This window comes from Vicia villosa, unplaced genomic scaffold, assembly GCF_029867415.1.
Source record: "Vicia villosa cultivar HV-30 ecotype Madison, WI unplaced genomic scaffold, Vvil1.0 ctg.000547F_1_1, whole genome shotgun sequence".
In the NCBI taxonomy this organism is placed as follows: Eukaryota; Viridiplantae; Streptophyta; class Magnoliopsida; order Fabales; family Fabaceae; genus Vicia; species Vicia villosa.
In genome coordinates, this window is record NW_026705251.1 from 279,865 (window position 1) to 298,007 (window position 18,143).

General features: G+C 33.7%; 1 long non-coding RNA gene across 1 annotated transcript; it reads right to left on the reverse strand.

Moving 5' to 3' along the window:
- Nucleotides 1–1,596: 1,596 nt before the first annotated feature.
- On the reverse strand, nucleotides 1,597–2,133 carry LOC131629300 (uncharacterized). The gene is made up of 2 exons (XR_009292006.1): nucleotides 1,837–2,133; nucleotides 1,597–1,750 (listed from the first exon to the last, which is right to left on the reverse strand). It is a non-coding gene; the product is annotated as an uncharacterized LOC131629300 (long non-coding RNA).
- Between the last annotated feature and the right edge of the window lie 16,010 nt (nucleotides 2,134–18,143).

Below are 18,143 nucleotides of genomic sequence, written 5' to 3' on the forward strand. Positions count from 1 at the left end.
TTATGTGAATCATATGAGAATACTGATGTACCTACTATACTTATTCCTTGCATCTTTTATAATGCTTGTGATTTCTCACCCTTTCTGTTTGGATATGTTGCCTCGATACATGGGTAACTTACAGGTAACCATGAATAGACGAAGATGCTTGATGATAGATTAATGGATTCTTTTAGCTGCTTTATTTTGATAAAGAGTGTCTTGCTCTAATACGTAACATCGGGGTCTTTGGGATCATTTAAATTCGAACTATATGTTCTTTGTTGGCATGATATATTGAGATGCTTTATATGGTTTTAATATGTTCTAAGTCTGGCTAATGAGTTAGGAAGTGTGATGATATACTTATTTGAATTATTAAATAAAGATGTTTTCGAGATTATAATTTTCGCTGCGATGTTTGAAGTTCTTGATGATATTTTCAATAAAATAAATGTTTTAATTTTTGAAAACCCGTGTTACAGATCATGATGTCTTATTATGATGTTTTACATTAAGATTTGATGCCCTTGTTGGTGATTTGTGATTGAATATTTATTATTTATTTGCGTAAATTTCTTGAGGTTAAGAAGGGTGTTACATTAGTGGTATCAGAGCAGGTTGGTCTGTTCGGTATGGTTGTCTAATATTGTTTGTCCTTGAGTACGCGACAAGTGTGTGAAACACTGTCGATGTTTTTTTCTCTAACTACTTGATTGTAGAAGTGGGTTTGAAATAAGTGGGGGAGAGATTGTGCTTCTTTGAGATAGTTCAGGTGTGAACAGTTGGTTTAGTGTGATGTGAATTGCATGAATGTCTAACTTTTAATAATTTCAATCACTATAATAAAATATTTTTTTTTCTTTGTAAAAATAAGTAAAATTACATGTATAGTATAAGTAAGTTACACTAGGTACTAAAAAGCATATGTCTCTATTTTTCTTCAATTTGATAAATGAAAGACGATCCCAAAAATCAAAATCAAAATTGTAAGACTTGGTTAATAAAGTCATTATAGAATTTAATGCATATATGTCCTTGATATTGACCAGTAAAGTGTAGCACATGTGGTTTTTAGATGCAACTATCCATGGTGTTGTGAGTGGAACATTTTGAGCGATGTACCAAAATGAAACGAGAAAAGGGGGACTGAGGCGATGTTAGCTTGGAGTCGAAGAGGTATGAAAAAATATGGAAGTGGAGACTTAGGAGATCCTTAATGTCATTATCTTTACCAAAAGGATGGAAGCGGAGGAGATAAAGGTTTTAATTGATAACAAGGAAGTAGTAGATCTGCTTTAATGGTTGAGAAACAGAGACGAAATATAAGAGTGAGCACATTTGAGAAGAATTACGGAACAAACACTGAAAATCCTTAAGGAATTCATAAATAGGCGGGCACAATACATTAGTAGGATGGATAATGGTCAGGCCCATAACGTGGTCTGGTTAGCCATAAGAGAAGGAAACAATACATGGATTAAATCATGCAGTAATACTAAATGGATATATTTCTTAGAATTCTATGTATTTTATGAATCAAACATCATAAGAAACAAACAAAAATAAACAAAAGTTTCGAAAATTGTTTATTAAAATATAAAGAAAACGACATAATGAGTTATAATTATATATGTAAGTTTTGCAAAATGTCAATTTCTCAATTACATTTTACTGCATATGATCTCACAAAGCATACACGAAATTTATTTATTATTGCTAGAACTTATCAAGGATGAAGCAGTATATGTATGCATCAATACTCCAGCACCTACAAAATAAAAAGAACTTTTTATATACTTTATTTGGTTAAGAAAACTAAATTAAATTTTACGGGAAACAAAATAGGAAAATAACCTTGTCATGCAAAGAGATATGATATTGTTCGCAATTTTTTTTTCTACAGTCTGCCACACACGCATCAAAATCGCGGACTGGAGGATTTCTAATACACATACCGCGACACCTTATAGTGCAGTAAGGTTCATTACCGTTGTTTAACTTTAATTCTTGAGATTGAGTGATTCTTTCAGCTTGTATTATAATAAACATTAATACTAGGATCATCACAACAAAATTTTTAATTTGACTGACAGCCATCACTCTGCTCAAGTTCAATTCAAATTTGCAACTTTGTGATGTTTCAAACTTTGCACAACACTCACTTTGCAAAATGTTTTCATTAGACCCTTATTTATAGGGCACATTCTTTTTTTATTGAATTTATAAATTAGAATTTTTTAAAGTATTTGGATATTTTATTAATAACATTTAAGACACATTAAAAGAAATGTACAAAAATACTATTTTTTTAATTACATATCTGTGTGAAATCTTATTAAATAATCAATTACAATCCATAATATTTTATAACTTATATTTTTTTATCGTATTAATAATTAACAATTTTTAATACTTTAGATAAATTTGTTGCGTTGAGAAAGAGTTTTCCAACCTATTGTGTTTCTTCTCTAATCGATGAATTAGCATCTATAGTTGCTTGCAATATATATTAAATCTATACAAAAAAATTATATTGACCAAAAAGTTTTGAGTTTAAGACCCCATAAAAACAATAATAAAGTATTCCTTCATTGTAGTTTAATTAATATTAATATTCACTTTCTCCGAGTCCTTTTAGAATAGGATGATTGTTGAAAAAATTTAATTAATCTAGAATTAAAAGGTGTAATACATTACTCCCTCCATTATATTTTATATTCACCTTTAACTTTTTAGACTCACTTAATAAATGGTGTATTTTGAATATATGTAGACTATATTTATTAATCATTCAATAAATCTAAAATGTTTAGTTTGCTTATACAAGAGAATGGAGGGAGTAAGTTATGTTATTAAGTGCCTAAAAGAATTATATATCATTAAAAATAATTTTTACATAATTTGATAATATAGAAGATCGAACGTATGATATATATGGTAATACTTTTATATCCACTGGTTGATTTTGACAAAATTATGTAATTTTCATATAATTATGTAATTTACCATAATTTGTTGGTATAATCTATATGGTAATATCTTTAAATTCAACTAATAATATTTATTTAATATGATAATATTGTGTGAGTGTAATTCTTTGTGTAACTCTCCGTGTGAGATAATATATGTTATTTTTTTACAAAGATTTGTGTTATCCATTGTATAAATATATTTGAGTTAAATTTAATTTGTCAATATATTATTTTTAATTAGAAATTTGAAAGGTATAATATTTTTAATATGGTTTATAAAATAAATAAAAAAATCTAAATAGATTATTGGTCAACTAACATTAGTTACTTCATACAATATAATAGGTTTATTTACATCTATACAAAAAAATATATTTACCTCAAAGTTTCGAGTTCAAGTCCCTGTAAAAATTGTAAAAAAAATACTCCTTATTTGTTGTTTAATTAATATTACTATTCCACTCGCCTGCGTCCTTTTAAAAAAGGTTGATTGTTTACAAAATATAATTAATCTTAATTACAAAAGGTGTAATATATTACTTTCTCCATTTTCTTTTATATACAGCTTAAACTTTTTGACTCATTCAATAAGTTATGTATTTAGATTATAAATTGACTAAATTCAATATATAAAAAGGTAAATTTGTTTATAATTTATGCCTAAGGAAATTATATAATAATGTATTTTTATATGTAAAGTCTTTTGATTTTTTTTTTTTTTTAGTTTTAGAACAATATAAAATTTCAAATTTCAAATATGTTTTGATTGCCTAACTTTTAATAATTTCAATCACTATAATAGTATATGTTTTTTCTTTGTAAAAATAAATAAAATTACATGTACAGTATAATTAAGTTACATTGGCTACTAAAAAGCAAATTTCTCTATTTTTCTTCAATTTGATACTTGGAAGACGATCCTAAAAATCAAAATGAAAATTTTAAGACTTATTTAATAATGTTGTTAAAGAATTTAATGCATATATATCCTTGATATTGACCAGTAAAGTATATCACATGTAGTTTTTAGATGCAAGTATCCATGGTGTTGTGAGTGAAACATTTGAGCGATGTACCAAAATGGAAAGAGAAAATAGGGATCGAAGCGATGTTAATGATGTGGTGAATCACGTCAAAGTAATAAAAAAAGATTATCGTTCCAACATAGACCAATTGTCAATCTATCAATTTCTATTATTAAGGTGCTTATCTAAGGCGGGTCAATTCAGTTGTTTGAGAGTATACAGTGCAAGGAAATAAAGGAATAATGTAAATTCAGATAAAAGACAGGATCGAATGTAATTCACATCAGTCAGATAATATTCCGATTATTTCTAAATAGAACTACTTATGGGGTAATATTTTCTACTCTTGAAAAGAAACAATTTAATGGGAACTTGTCTCTTTCGCAAACTAAGAACCGAGTTTATTCTCTAATCAATTCCTTCTATTTTCACTTATAAAAGGTGCTTTTAGTGTTAAAGAAGTAAACCTATTTTTAAGAAATTGGTTCCTTGACTTAGTAAAAAAAGGTGGTTTTGACTTTAAATATTTAATTTAGAAGAAATTCATGGCTTTCACTCAAGAATCGGATTTCAACCCCATGAACGTGCCGAAAACAATTTCAAAATCTTTTTCTAAAAGTGTCAAAGATTCGTAATTAACTAGACAAAACGCTTTCGCCCTCTTTGAATTGTTAAAAACTAACCAAGTTTAACTTTGAAAATTGGACGGCTTTCGATCTTATCCAAAACAGTTAAGTACATAAAACTTGTGTTAAAAGTTAAAACAACCCCTAAAGTATTTCTACACATACAATATATGGAATGCTGTCACAAAGAATATCCTTACATTCTAACCTTTAAAGATTTAGCCAGACATTGAAATGAAAGCAAGCATATTGAGGTTTGTCATGTTAAAATAGCAATAAAGACAAGCAAGATAATAAATCAATTAAAGCAACTGCAAGAAATAAATAATTAAATAAAAGTAAATCTTTAAATTAGGAACCTGCTCCAAAACAGAGTCTTTAATCTGGTACAACTAGAAAGTAAACTTGATTGGAAGAAAAATGGCGGCAAGATTTAAAATAAAGTGCTCCAACCTAATCATAACTATGGTGGAATAATCCCCCGAAGTGGCAAACTATTGCTTTTACAGATGCTAAGTATAGGCTTAGTGTTGTAAACTAAGTTATATTATAACAAAAGAAATGAAAAACTCCTATTTATAGACGTTCTTCAGGACATGCTTTTATAGGAATGCCCCCAACTGCTTTTGAGCGGGATTTGCTTTTGTGAAGACGGCGGGCGCCGGGCTAGGATGGCGGCCGCCGAGTGTGTAAATTGGAAGATCGTGGAGGATGTGGCATTTATCTCATGAGTTGAAATAGACAAGTCATGGCGTCCCTTAGAGCGACCTCCATGTTGAACGCCATGTGTGTATTTTGCTAAAAGAATCTTGATTTCTTGGCCTTTTAGCTTCGCTTCTATAAGGAGAGACCCAAATAAGCATGATGCCTGAAAACAAAACAAAAACAAACATAATACATGAAAATAATACTTAAAACTATAGGAATCATGTGTAATTTGAGTCTAATACATAGTGTATCAAATACTAAAAACCAAGAATTCATAATGACCATATCGCATCCTAAATGCGGTCTTCGACACGTTCGACTTTTTTACCTGATTATGATGGTTTCCTGACTAGAGATAAATCTTCGAGAGCACACAAGCTCCTTTCAACTGATCCAGGAGGTCATCAATTCATGGTAAAGGATACTTGTTCTTTATGGTCACTTTGTTCAACTTACGATAATTGATGCACAAATGCATACTACCATCCTTATTCTTCACCAAGAAAACATGAGCTCCCCATGGAGAAACACTAGGCCAAATAAAGTGCTTCGCCCCCAATTCTTCCAATTGGCCCTCTAATTATCTTTACAGATCTTCTGAGCATCCACTATGTCATCAGTAGCAGAAGATATAATCATAGGATTAGGAAGGAGACTTGCTTCAAAACCAAGTCGTTTTACACGCTGATTAGAAATAAAGGAGTGTGTCGCTCCACAATCATCTAACACAAACAAAGGTTGATTATTAACATAGCACGTACCAGCAGCAAGTTTGGTGTTTCCCTTGGCCTTCCTAGCATCCAAGGTAAAGACTCAAGTATTGGTGTTGTTCGCATCTCTAAGAGAGAAGGGAGATGTCATGGCTAACAATTTGCTAGTTGTGTGGGAGTCCTGATGTTGTTTTTGGGATAATTACGGCTTGTCGTTAGAGCGAGATGTTTGATTAACTTGAAGTTATCCTTGGGTTGAACTATTTGGAGTTAAGCCAAGTGATTATGAATTATTTTGACGAGTTGATGCATATTCTTATGCTGGAAGATATCTGTTAAGAAAGTATAATGACTCTTAGAAGATGAAGCTCATATGGTTGCAATGTTTTCAGCACTGCATGTTGATCGTGACCTTGTCAGTGTTGAGTTATCATTGTGTGTGATGTCGATGTTTTTAATTATGGTAAATTTTGTGGTTGGAATCATGTAAGTTATTGTTGAATATTGTTGATGTTGTTGGGTGTTCCTGAATCACTATTCAGAGTCGGAACTCGTAGATATGAGTAGATTTGTGAAAAGGACTAGAGGCTTGGTGTTTTGAAAACAAAGTTTTTGACAAATTAATGTGTCTCTCGAGTTATCTATAACTATAGATAAAGGGGATACACACTTTTGGGCTGACCTTAATTTTTCCCAAAATACCCTTATTTTCTTATTTATTTAAAAGAAAATAAGATTATTTTATAAGGATATTTTAAGAAAAAATTAAGGTCAACCCAAAAGTGTGTATCCCCTTTATATATAGTTATAGATACCACAGGGGCTTTGATGTTCTATTTTCACTTTTTGAATAATCACACATCTCTCCACATACTTCGCCACGTCCCTTTTCATACCGGGCCACCAAAAACCTTTCTTCAAGTCGTGGTACATCTTGGTGGATCCAGGAAGGATGATGAACCTGTTTTTGTGGGCTTCATCCGAAATCAATCTTCTCAATTTTATATCATTTAAAAGAAAATAAGAGTATTTTATAAGGGTATTTTGGGGGAAAATTAAGGTCAACCCAAAAGTGTGTATCCCCTTTATATATAGTTATATATACCACTGGGGCTTTGATGTTCTATTTTCACTAGTTGACAAATTCCACATCTCTCCACATACTCTGCCACATCCCTTTTCATTTCGGGCCACCAAAAACGTTTCTTCAAGTCGTGGTACATCTTGGTGGATCAGGGAAGAATGGTGAACCTGCTTTTGTGGGTTTCATCCAAAATCAATCTTCTCAAATATATACCATTGGGTACACACGTCCTCTACTTAAAGAAATTAACTCCATCGGATGCTTAGAAGATGTTTGGAATATTCAGATTACTAATCAACACACCTGTTGGTGCCCACTCAAAGTATAAATCGAGATTTCTTAACTTCTCCAAGAGATCATATTCCAACATCATTAGCTCTACAATGAGGATCTCTTTCCTACTTAGAGTATCTGCCACCTTGTTAGCTTTACCAGGACTGAAACTCTGGTATTAGATATGTGATGTCGAATGAGATGTCACGACACTAATATCTAAGAACAAATACATATGGAACAAGTTGGTAATAGAAAAAAATAGTGCAGAAGCGTAAAAGACACAAGGAATTATTTACCCAAATCGGAACAACCTTGCTACTCTGGGGGCTACCAAGCCAGGGATGAAATCAATATACGATAGTTTCGATTTTAAGTTAAACTCCCCTGTTTACAACTACTCACTTAATCACTGCCCTTCCTATGACTTCTATCTAAGACTCACCTAGGAAAGAGGCCCTCCTCAAATCCACTCACTCATAACCAGTGAGAAACAACACAAACAATCAAAAGTAGTAGACACTCTTCAAAGACACACCATTCTCAATGCTTAAAAGCTGATGAGAACTGACACCTACTCTCCTTGCTTAACAGCTTCGGAGATCAAACATTCAACACCTACAGGTTTGTGAATTAACAAATATCGAACGTACAACACAACCAAAATAAGGATTCCCAAAACCCTAACAAAATACAAAATCAGTTCCACTTAAAACTACGTTTAGGCCAGTCTATTTATAGAATTAGTATTGACTGAATTGGGCCTAAAACCGCATCAAGGAGGTTGCACATAGTTTGTTACTTAATTTCCAAGAAATTAGGTTTCCAATCCAAATTTTCCTAAATTGTCTCCAATTATAGAAAGTGTGAAAACCAACAAATATCCATGATTGAATCGATCTTGGATGACATATAAGCTAACTGAATATTCCACAATATTTTGTGGCTAATAAATCGGCTGATACACTTGACATATCAGCTTCTGCAAACACGATGTCATACCTACCTTGTTGTAACATCTTGTTAGACATGTTGAAATCGGTATGATATGGCATTTTATTCAATATGTTTCTGCTAGGTTGGTTTTACTAAAATGCATGCCAATCTTAGAGAAACTACAATCTCCCCCTTTGGCACATTTTGGCTAAAACAACCAAATAATCCTTGCATCAGAAGAAAAGTAGCGAAAGAAAAAAATGTCGGGTAATAGCCCCCCCTCAACACATGCTAGCACACACTAACAAAGTGTACGGCAGAAACCTGAAGCAATTTAGCATACTCCCCCTCAAGCACCTCCTGTGCCTAAATTACTACTATTACTACTACTCCTCCTTTTTAGCCACAAAGTGACAAAGATAGTAGAATAGAAACTTAAGCACCTGTTGATTAAGAAGTTTTTGGTGCAAGCAAAATTAAAAATATCCTGGGCACTTAACTCTTACAAAATCATAGACTAAAATAAACAGAACCACAATGCGGGTCCAAATAAAATCACTTGACCAGCAGTCATGCATCAGCAACCACAGCAGATGCTCCTTCTTCTCAAATGGTACCAGCAGAAGTGGTACCAAATTCAGCATCTTTAGCTCTTCCACCAGTAGATGCAGCTCTTGAAGTAGTTGCTATAATTATTCATGAATACATACCCCAAGTTTTCCTCTCAAATTATTAAATTGATTTGCATCTAAGGCCTTAGTGAAAATGTCAGCTAGTTTCATTTCACTAGCTACGTGTTCTAGAGCAACAACTTTATCTTCAACTAGCTCTCTTATGAAATGATGACGAATATCAATATGCTTAGTCATGATGTGTTGAATAGGACTTTTGGATATATTTATGGCACTCAGATTATCACAAAATAATGTCATGACATCTTGTTTGACATTATATTTAGTCAGCATTTGTTTCATCCAAAACAGCTGGGAACAAATGCTTCCTGCAGCAATATATTCAGCCTCAGTTGTGGATAGAGACACACAATTTTGCTTCTTGCTGAACCAGGATATGAGATTATTCCCCATAAAGAAACATCCTTCTGAAGTACTCTTCCTATCATGAACATTTCTTGCCCAATCAGCATCACAATATCTTATTAATGAAGAACATGATCCATGAGAGTATAACATACCACAGTCGCTTGTCCTAATCACATATTTTATTATCCTCTTCACTTGATTAATATGGCTGACTTTGGGTTCAACTTGATATCTAGCACATACCCCTATAGCAAAGGCAATGGCAGGTCTACTGGCTGTGAGATATAGTAGATTGCCTATCATACCTCTGTAGAGACTTTTATCCATGCTAACACCTTTCTCATCTCTAAATAGTTTTAGATGAGTGGGAGCAGGTGTTCTCTTGTGACTTGCATTTTCCATCCCAAATTTCTTCACGATATTCTTGGCATATTATCTCTGAGAAAGAAATATGGAGTCTTCCATTTGTTTGATCTGTAGGCCAAGAAAGTAGGTTAGCTCGCCCACAAGGCTCATCTTAAATTCTGACTGCATTTGCTTGACAAAGTGTTGAACCATTTCATTTGTCATTCCACCAAACACAATGTCATCAACAAAAATTTGAGCAGTCATGATCTTTCCTTTTACTTCTTTAACAGAGAGATTTTTGTCAATACCACCTTTCCTGTATCCATTTCCACTAAGAAACTCTGTTAGTGTTTCATACCATGCTCTAGGAGCCTGTTTCAACCCATACAGAGCTTTCTTCAACTTATACACGTGGTTAGGAAAACAAGGATCAACGAATACCTTAGGTTGTTCCACATAAACTTCCTCGTTCAGGAAACCGTTCAGGAAATCACTCTTTAAGTCCATTTGAAACAACTTAAACTTGAGAATGCAAGCTACTCCTAAGAGTAATCTGATTGATTCAAGTATAGCCACAGGAGAAAAGGTTTCATCAAAGTCAACTCCTTCAATCTGAGTGTACCCTTGAGCAACAAGTCTTGCTTTATTTCTGGTAACCACACCTTTTTATCAAACTTATTCTTATACACCCATTTAGTCCCAATAACAATTGTCCATTCAGGTCGTGGGACCAAATCCCATACTTCGTTCCTTTTTAATTGTTCTAGCTCTTCTTGCATGGCATTGATCCAGAACACATCTGTCAAGGCATCTTTGACATTCTTGGGCTCAACTTTCGAAACATGACAAGAGTTTGATATTATTCCCCCTGTTCTTGTGATAACTCCTTGATTAGGATTTCCTATAATAAGTTCGTTAGGATAATCCTTTTGAATTCTGATGGAAGGTCCCTTGTTGACTTGATCTGACTCAGGTTCTCCATGAGCAAGAATAGTGTCAGTAATTCTGTCAGATTGGATAGGATCAACAGTTCTGTTAGACCTGATAGGGTCAGTACTTTGGTCAGTAGATTCAGTCAGAGTTTCATTAAGAGATGTTCCAACATCTTCTAGGAAATCATCTTCATCATTCCACCCTTTATCATCGATGACAACATTTGTGGACTCCATCATCACTTTGATTCTGGAGTAAAAACTCTATAAGCTCTGCTGTTCATGGAGTAGCCCAAAAATATTCCCTCATCACTCTTGGGATCTAACTTTCTTCTTTGTTCACGATCAACCAGAATAAAGCACTTACTTCCAAACACATGAAAGTATTTGATAGTAGGTTTTCTCCCCTTCCACACTTCATACAAAGTAGTTGAAGTCCATTTTCTCAGTGTGACCCTGTTTTGAATATAGCACACGGTATTCATAGCTTCAGCCTAAAAATGATTGGGTAATTTTTTTGCATGAACTATGGCTCTCGCAGATTCCTGAAGTGTACTATTATTACCTTCAACAATCCCATTTTATTGAGGGGTAATAGGAGAAGAGAAGTCATGACTGATTCCTTCAGATGAGCAAAATTCAGCAAAATTCTTAAATTCTTTCCCATGACCACTTTTGTTTCTAATGACATTGCTTTTCTTTTCTCTTTGAAGTCTTTGACGCAGGTCTTTGAAAACATCAAAAATTATGATTTTTCTCTGATGAAGTTTATCCAAGTGTATCTATAGTAGTTATCTACAACTACATAGGAATATTTCTTTCCACCAAGACTTTCAACTTGCATAGGGCCCATTAAATCCATGTGAAGAAGTTCCAGAACCTTTGATGTTGTAAGATGTTAGACCTTCTGATGTGACATCCTAGTCTACTTTCCAACCTGGCATTCACCATAAACTCTACCTTCTTCTATCTTGAGATTAGCGATTCCTCTCACAGCTTCCATTGAGATAACTCTCTGCATGCCATTCAGGTGTAGATTTCCTAGTTTTTGATGCTACACTTTAACTTCATCTTCTTTGGCTAGGACACATGTGGAGGAATGGCTTAATTCCTGAGGTGTCCATGAGTAAAAGTTATCCTTAGACCTGACTCCTTTCATAATCACCTCACTCGTCTTGTCGGTTACAAGGCATTTAGATTTGGTGAAATTTACTTTGTAGCCTTGATCACATAGTTGACTTATGCTTATTAGGTTGGCTGTCAAGCATTTCACAAGTAACACATCATTGAGGTTTGGAACTCCTAAGCACTCCAGGTTTACAACCCCTTGGATTTCGCCTTTGGCTCCATCACCAAATGTCACATAGCTAGTGGAGTGAGGTTTGATATCCACCAGTAAATTCTTAACATGTGTTATATGTATTGGACAACAAATGTCGAAGTACCATTCGTCTTTGGCGGAAACTCTGATAGAGGTATGAGCACTAAGACTCACAACAACATTCTTAGGTACCAACTGTTTCATCTTCCTGTTATTGAGACTGGTCTTCTCAAACTTAGGGAGAGATGTAGGATTGGGGAACCCATACAACCTAAAGCAAAAAGATCTTATATGTTTAAATCGTCCATAGTGATGACATCTCTAGTGCTGGAATTTTTGTTGGTGCAACTAGTGCTACTCTTGTCACGATGTTGAACCATTTGAATTGACATTGTTGATACAGCCTTATGAAGACTGAAATCTGGAGCAAATTCCTTTGTCTCATTGAATCATAGGCTACTCATGTCTCTATTCATTCTCCCCCCTTCAAGGACCTTTTAGGACTTAGCACCTCTAGACCTTGTTATCTCGCTGTTATTCTTTCTAAAAGTCCTTGGAGTTTACTCCAAGGTTTCATACCCCAAAATTTGCCCACTATATTGCAAGCTTTTGATTCATAAAATAGCTCAAATAGTCAACAGTCAACTAGTTTGACCTAAAAGTCAACTGTGGTCAAAGTACAGTCAAAATTCCTGATTTATGGTCAACATCCTCATTTTGAAGTATCATTCATCATTTGATCAAGGATTGATCATGATTCATCAAGGAAAGTTCAAAAATCAACAAAACCTAAAAGTTTCTAAATTAGGGTTTTCATAGGAGAAAGTCAACTGAACTTTGACCAGCCATAACTCCTACATGGCACATCAGAAATTTCCCGTCCAATGCTCATTTTGAAGGAAATTGAATTCTCTACAATTTTATCTCTCACATGCCAAGTCCAAAAATGCTTCATTTGAGAGATATGGATCAAAAGATTATAGGTCCTTTTTGAAAGTCAACCAAAAGCAGTTTTTTTGTCAAAGCCAATATCATCAAGATAAATTCTTCAAATGGAAAAAAGCTTCTAATGTGGCTTGTAGAAGACATCTTGAGGTTTCCAAAAAGTCCTAGAACTCATCCATATCTTAAAAATTGAGTGAGATATGCCTCGTCAAAGTTGGACAATTTTAAAGGGAAAAATGTGAAATAAAAGGCCCCAAAATGAATTTCTTTGCAAAGAGGCCCACTATTTTATGATCCAATTTTGCTATACAAGTCATCTAGAAGTCCCAATTTGAATACCACGAATTTTTGATCATTATTTGATTTTTAGTGAATTTAATTCATTAAAAAATGGATGGAAATCAAAGATTTGGGAATATTATGAAGAGATTTGATTTAATTTTGATTATCAACTAATTCCAATCATCATTTATGGCATATTTTTCAGTTCAAATTCGTACATAGGGTAATTGGGGCAGATTGAAGCAATTTGGTCAAAATTAGAAAGATTGAAAAATCATGTTTCAATCAAATCTCCAAGTTTTGATTCAAAAGGATCTTGCAAGGTTTGGTTGACCTAAATTCACCTATTATATAAGCATAACACGTCCAAAGCATAAGGGGGAGGGATTGGCAACTTCATAAACTCAAACAAATCTCACAAAATCTCAAGAAAAAATCAACTTCGTTCTTGGAGTTTGGTACCAATTCGAAGGCTTTTGAAGGATCAAACGTGTTGCTGGAGCCTTGTTGATCGTATCCCAATCAGAATCGAAGCCTGCCACACCTGGAATCGACGCCTATCAACTCACGGTTTAGCCATGTTTTTTAAGATTCGATTATCATCATACAAGCATTATAAACATCCATTGATCGCATATTATGGTTTGTATTAATGTTTAGAACATGTTTGGTTAGTTGGATTTGAGTTTTGATGCAGGTATCACCATGTGCCATGGCTAGGGTTTCGGCTTCTTGAAATTGGGAACCATGGAAGCAAGCAAAATCGGACCAAATTAATGCCCTCATCATGTTTAGAAATTAATTTCGGGTGGAAATCTGTTTTTGATTGACATTTATTGATTGAGTTTCATGAATTTAGAAACTGCAGGTCTTGGCTACAATGGAACTCGCACCTAAATCATAGCAAGTTCGTAGCAAAATGTCCAGAAAAAAGAAATAGCAAACGAAGAAGATGAAGTGGACAAGGCGCGCGTTTGCAGTTTGAATTTTTGGAGAACATCTTGTTTCATATATTATATTATTCGCGCGTGTTATTAGCAGCGACATATAAGTGGCGCGCTAGGTTAGAGGCGAGGGTTGGTAAACGAAGGGTCTTGTGTTCGATCCCCATCCGGGCCATTCTTTTTTTTCTTCTTTTAACAACATGTTGTTTGCTATAGATCCAGTATTACCCTCCCAGCGTGACTATGGTGCACTCTCGTTCAAGAGCCCTTTGATCTCCATCAGATGCATCTTCACCCAGATCCTACGCTCACCAGATTACAGGTCCACCATGTTCTTCCCCAGCCATGCCACATGCAATCTGAGCTAAGTTTCTTATAATTTTTTTTATTTTTTCTATTACCTCAATGTTTTTATTTTTTATTTTCTTATTTCTCTTTTAGTTATTATTATTTATATCTCTTATTTAACTAATTAAAATTTTATTATAACAAATTATAATTATTTATTTTATCGAAAGTTCGATTTTTCACAATGTTATTCATAATTGTTTTATTATTATTATTATTATTTAAAATTCAATATTATTTTCAAATAAACTTTTTTATCAATTAAATAATTAGGATTACATCCAATAATTATTTAATTGATATATTGAGTCGAACTCTCAATTTTTCTCTGTTAACTTTGGTATTATTTCAATTAGATTATTATTTTATTAACCATTGTTAATTTGTGCCCTAATCAGGGTTTACGAAGATCATGCCTACACTGAAAATTTCTTTTTTTTTCTTTGTGCAGCTTTTCCAGGGTTACCATCAGGGTTCTTCCGACTACGTGCCATATCAAATCAAAAGCTAAGTCCCCGATTTTATTATTATTTATTTATTCATTTATTTTTTTCCTTATAAAATAAATTAGGGTTTACTTTCAAATGTCAATGAACTCTTCCTACACTCACCCTTTGTTGTTTATTTTTCCTTTTCCAATTTTCAGGGTTAACCGACCGGTCAAAGCTCCAATTTTTCCTTTTTATTATTACTTATGTCAGACTTTTTTTGCTTTATTTGGGTTTTATTATTGCTTTTTCCCCCTCTCCATGGTTTATTATGTATCTGTTCCTGGACTGTATTGTGTGGCCTTGAAGGCATTTAACATTGTTTATATTTATTGCGTGGTTAGTAATTTAGGGAGTGTAACCTCGAATTGAACATAGAATCACTAATTTTACAAGATAAATGTAATCGAAGTTAACCACGTGATTGTGCCACACACACACCTTTTATGGTAACCCCTTTTGTTGCCTGTTGCCTTGTTGCCTTGTGTTTTTCAGTGCAGAATAGCCAAGTCCCTCGAATACGAGGACGCCTCGGCAATGCTTCCCTCAGTTCATTCAGATCATAAGTCTCAATGATATTGCCTTCGATTCGCTAATATGATCCCGTCCCTCGAAGTTGCCTACGAAATGCTGAGGTGTCCTCTGGTTGCCTAATAATGATGGCTCTTCTGATCCTTCCTTTAGACTACCTGCCCCTCTATGGCAGGGACAGTCTCATGGCGAACGATAATTGCGACGACCCTTTAACCTCCAAATAAAAGGACTTTCTACCCTCTTATGGTATGGATAGCCCTGAAAAGCTAAAAGAATCTTTTACAAATATCAAGGTAATTTGCCCTTAATTGCATGCTCTGGTTTAAATTCCCTTTTCTACCCTTTTCTTAAAAACTTCAGTAAGGCTACGCTCATTTACGAGCTAAAGTCCTTATTTTCTTCTTCTACATTTCTAAACTTTTGGTTTCAAAACTAAAGAGCAAAGCAATTAAGAGCCCATGGAAAACCATGATGCAAAGGGTGCCTTACACCTTCCCTTTGTATAAATTACCCCCCGAACTCAGTTTTCTTTTAAAAAGGTTTTTTTCTGTTCTTTTAGCCTTTCTATAATTTGGATAAAATAAAAGTCGGTGGCGACTCTTGCTTACCGTACATTTCGAATAAAGTCAGTTCACCGTATTAAACAAGGCATTGGGTAGTTTTCTGTTTGTGTATGCAGGTATTTCCTCGAAATCCCTTGATGGTTAATTCCAAGGCATTGTGATAAGGAAATCATATGTACACAGCCGTTACTCTATCCAATTTTTTTCAAGAGTTTATAATGCATTTTAAAGGCTTGGTGCAATTTGTGCTAAAGATAATCAAGTTCATCTTGGTCCCCAATTGGTATTATGTTGGTTTAGCGATTGGTAGTCCAAAGGATGGGAAATTTATATTGACTCTTAATGTCAAGTGTTGGCTGCTTATTTTGGTTAGATCGTTATTTTCTTATCTTTTATTTTATGCTCTAGGATAGTCCCTTCATCATCTTCCCCCTTCTTAGATTTTCAAAACCTTCTCTCTTTTTCCAAAACATTCTAATTTTTGCAAACCTCTTTTAAATCCTTTCTTTAAAAATATATTTTTCCCGTAGAGGCTCTTCTTTCAAAGTTTAAACATGATTAATTGTTGTGGTGAGTTGTGATATCCCACGATCTTGATATTAATTGATATGATGAAACCTTTTCCACTTGAGAGAGTTAGTGAAATACTTGTTGATTTTATCTAAGTTGGAGCCCTTCTTTCATTTGTGATGCAAAAAATCCATCTGTTCTGATGTTTAAGATCAGTGGCTGAGTATTCTCTCCTATGATGATAAAGTGTTTATTCCTTTTATAAATATTCCCTTTTAAGTGAAACTACATTAGCTCTGACTTCTCCATTTCACCGAGTAGGTATGTAGGCACAAGATGTAATGTCTTGCCGAGCTTATTTTAAAAAATCAAACAAAACCTTTTCTTTTGCACACAATTCTCTTTTTAACATAGATTTTCAAAAAGGTTCCTGTGGAGTACCACAAGTATGATGGGTGCTAAAAATCTCCCCCTTGTATAATCAACACCCGTACCTAAGATATCTTTGTGTTGTTTTTGTTTTAAAAACTTCTTTTTGGGTTTATTTTTCTCTTTTCCCATTTCATTTGGAAACAATAAAGCGCGGTGGCGACTTTCACTTAAATAATGAGTCAAGTCAATCCAATGGCTTTGATCTCAGATTTCCCCCCTACAATAGTAAGATAGATTCAGTTCAATAAGTTTATCAAGGGTAACTCTCTAACTTAATCTTCTCTCGTTTCCTCACTTTTTCTTCCTCTTATTTTTCTCAACCATATTTTCAACTCCTACCTCTTTGTCAATCTTTTTCTCATTCTCACTTGCTTATTTTCTCTTATCATTAGCCTTAAGGTATGAAGGTACTATTCTATTTCTCAAATCAATAGCTTTGTTAGTCTCTTTTTTTAGGAGGTCTATCGTGTTTCCTACAAATCATATGCTTGAGCTAGACTGCGCTGCTATTTGTTTAGATAACTGACCAAGTTGCATTTCTAAATTTTTTAAGGAAGATTTGATTTTCCAAATTATGGTGTTCAGATTCTTAGCTATTGCTTCTTGATTCCTTCCAACTTGTTAAAAGTTTTACTTCAAAAAATTGGTTAAGGCTTCTTTCAAAAGTGATGGTTGTAACACCCCAAAATAATTAGATTATTTATTTAATAATTTAAATGGGAATTTTGTTATTGATTTATGAAGTTATGTGATGTTTTGATGAATATGATGTGAGAGGTGGTCCTATGCGTACTAGAGCGAGAATTAAAGAGAAAATGGGTAATTTTAATAATTTTAGATAATTAAAATAGTTAGTTAGAATTATTTTAGTTAGAAATATAGAGTAATATTAGTGTTAGAGATGATAAGGGATTAATGGTCAATTTTAAGAGGTTAAGTGAGGGTGAGGGTGGAAAGATCATATTAGAGGTCCAAGGGATAAGATTGACAAAAAGAAAATATTGAGGTTTGAGCGATTTATTCTGTACGGGATTATCATGGAACACAAGGAAGAAGAAGCGGTTGCTGGAAATCTAGGGTAAGGGGTTATCATGGTTATTATAATTGGTATAAGGTTTAGGTAATCATGGTTTTTGCATT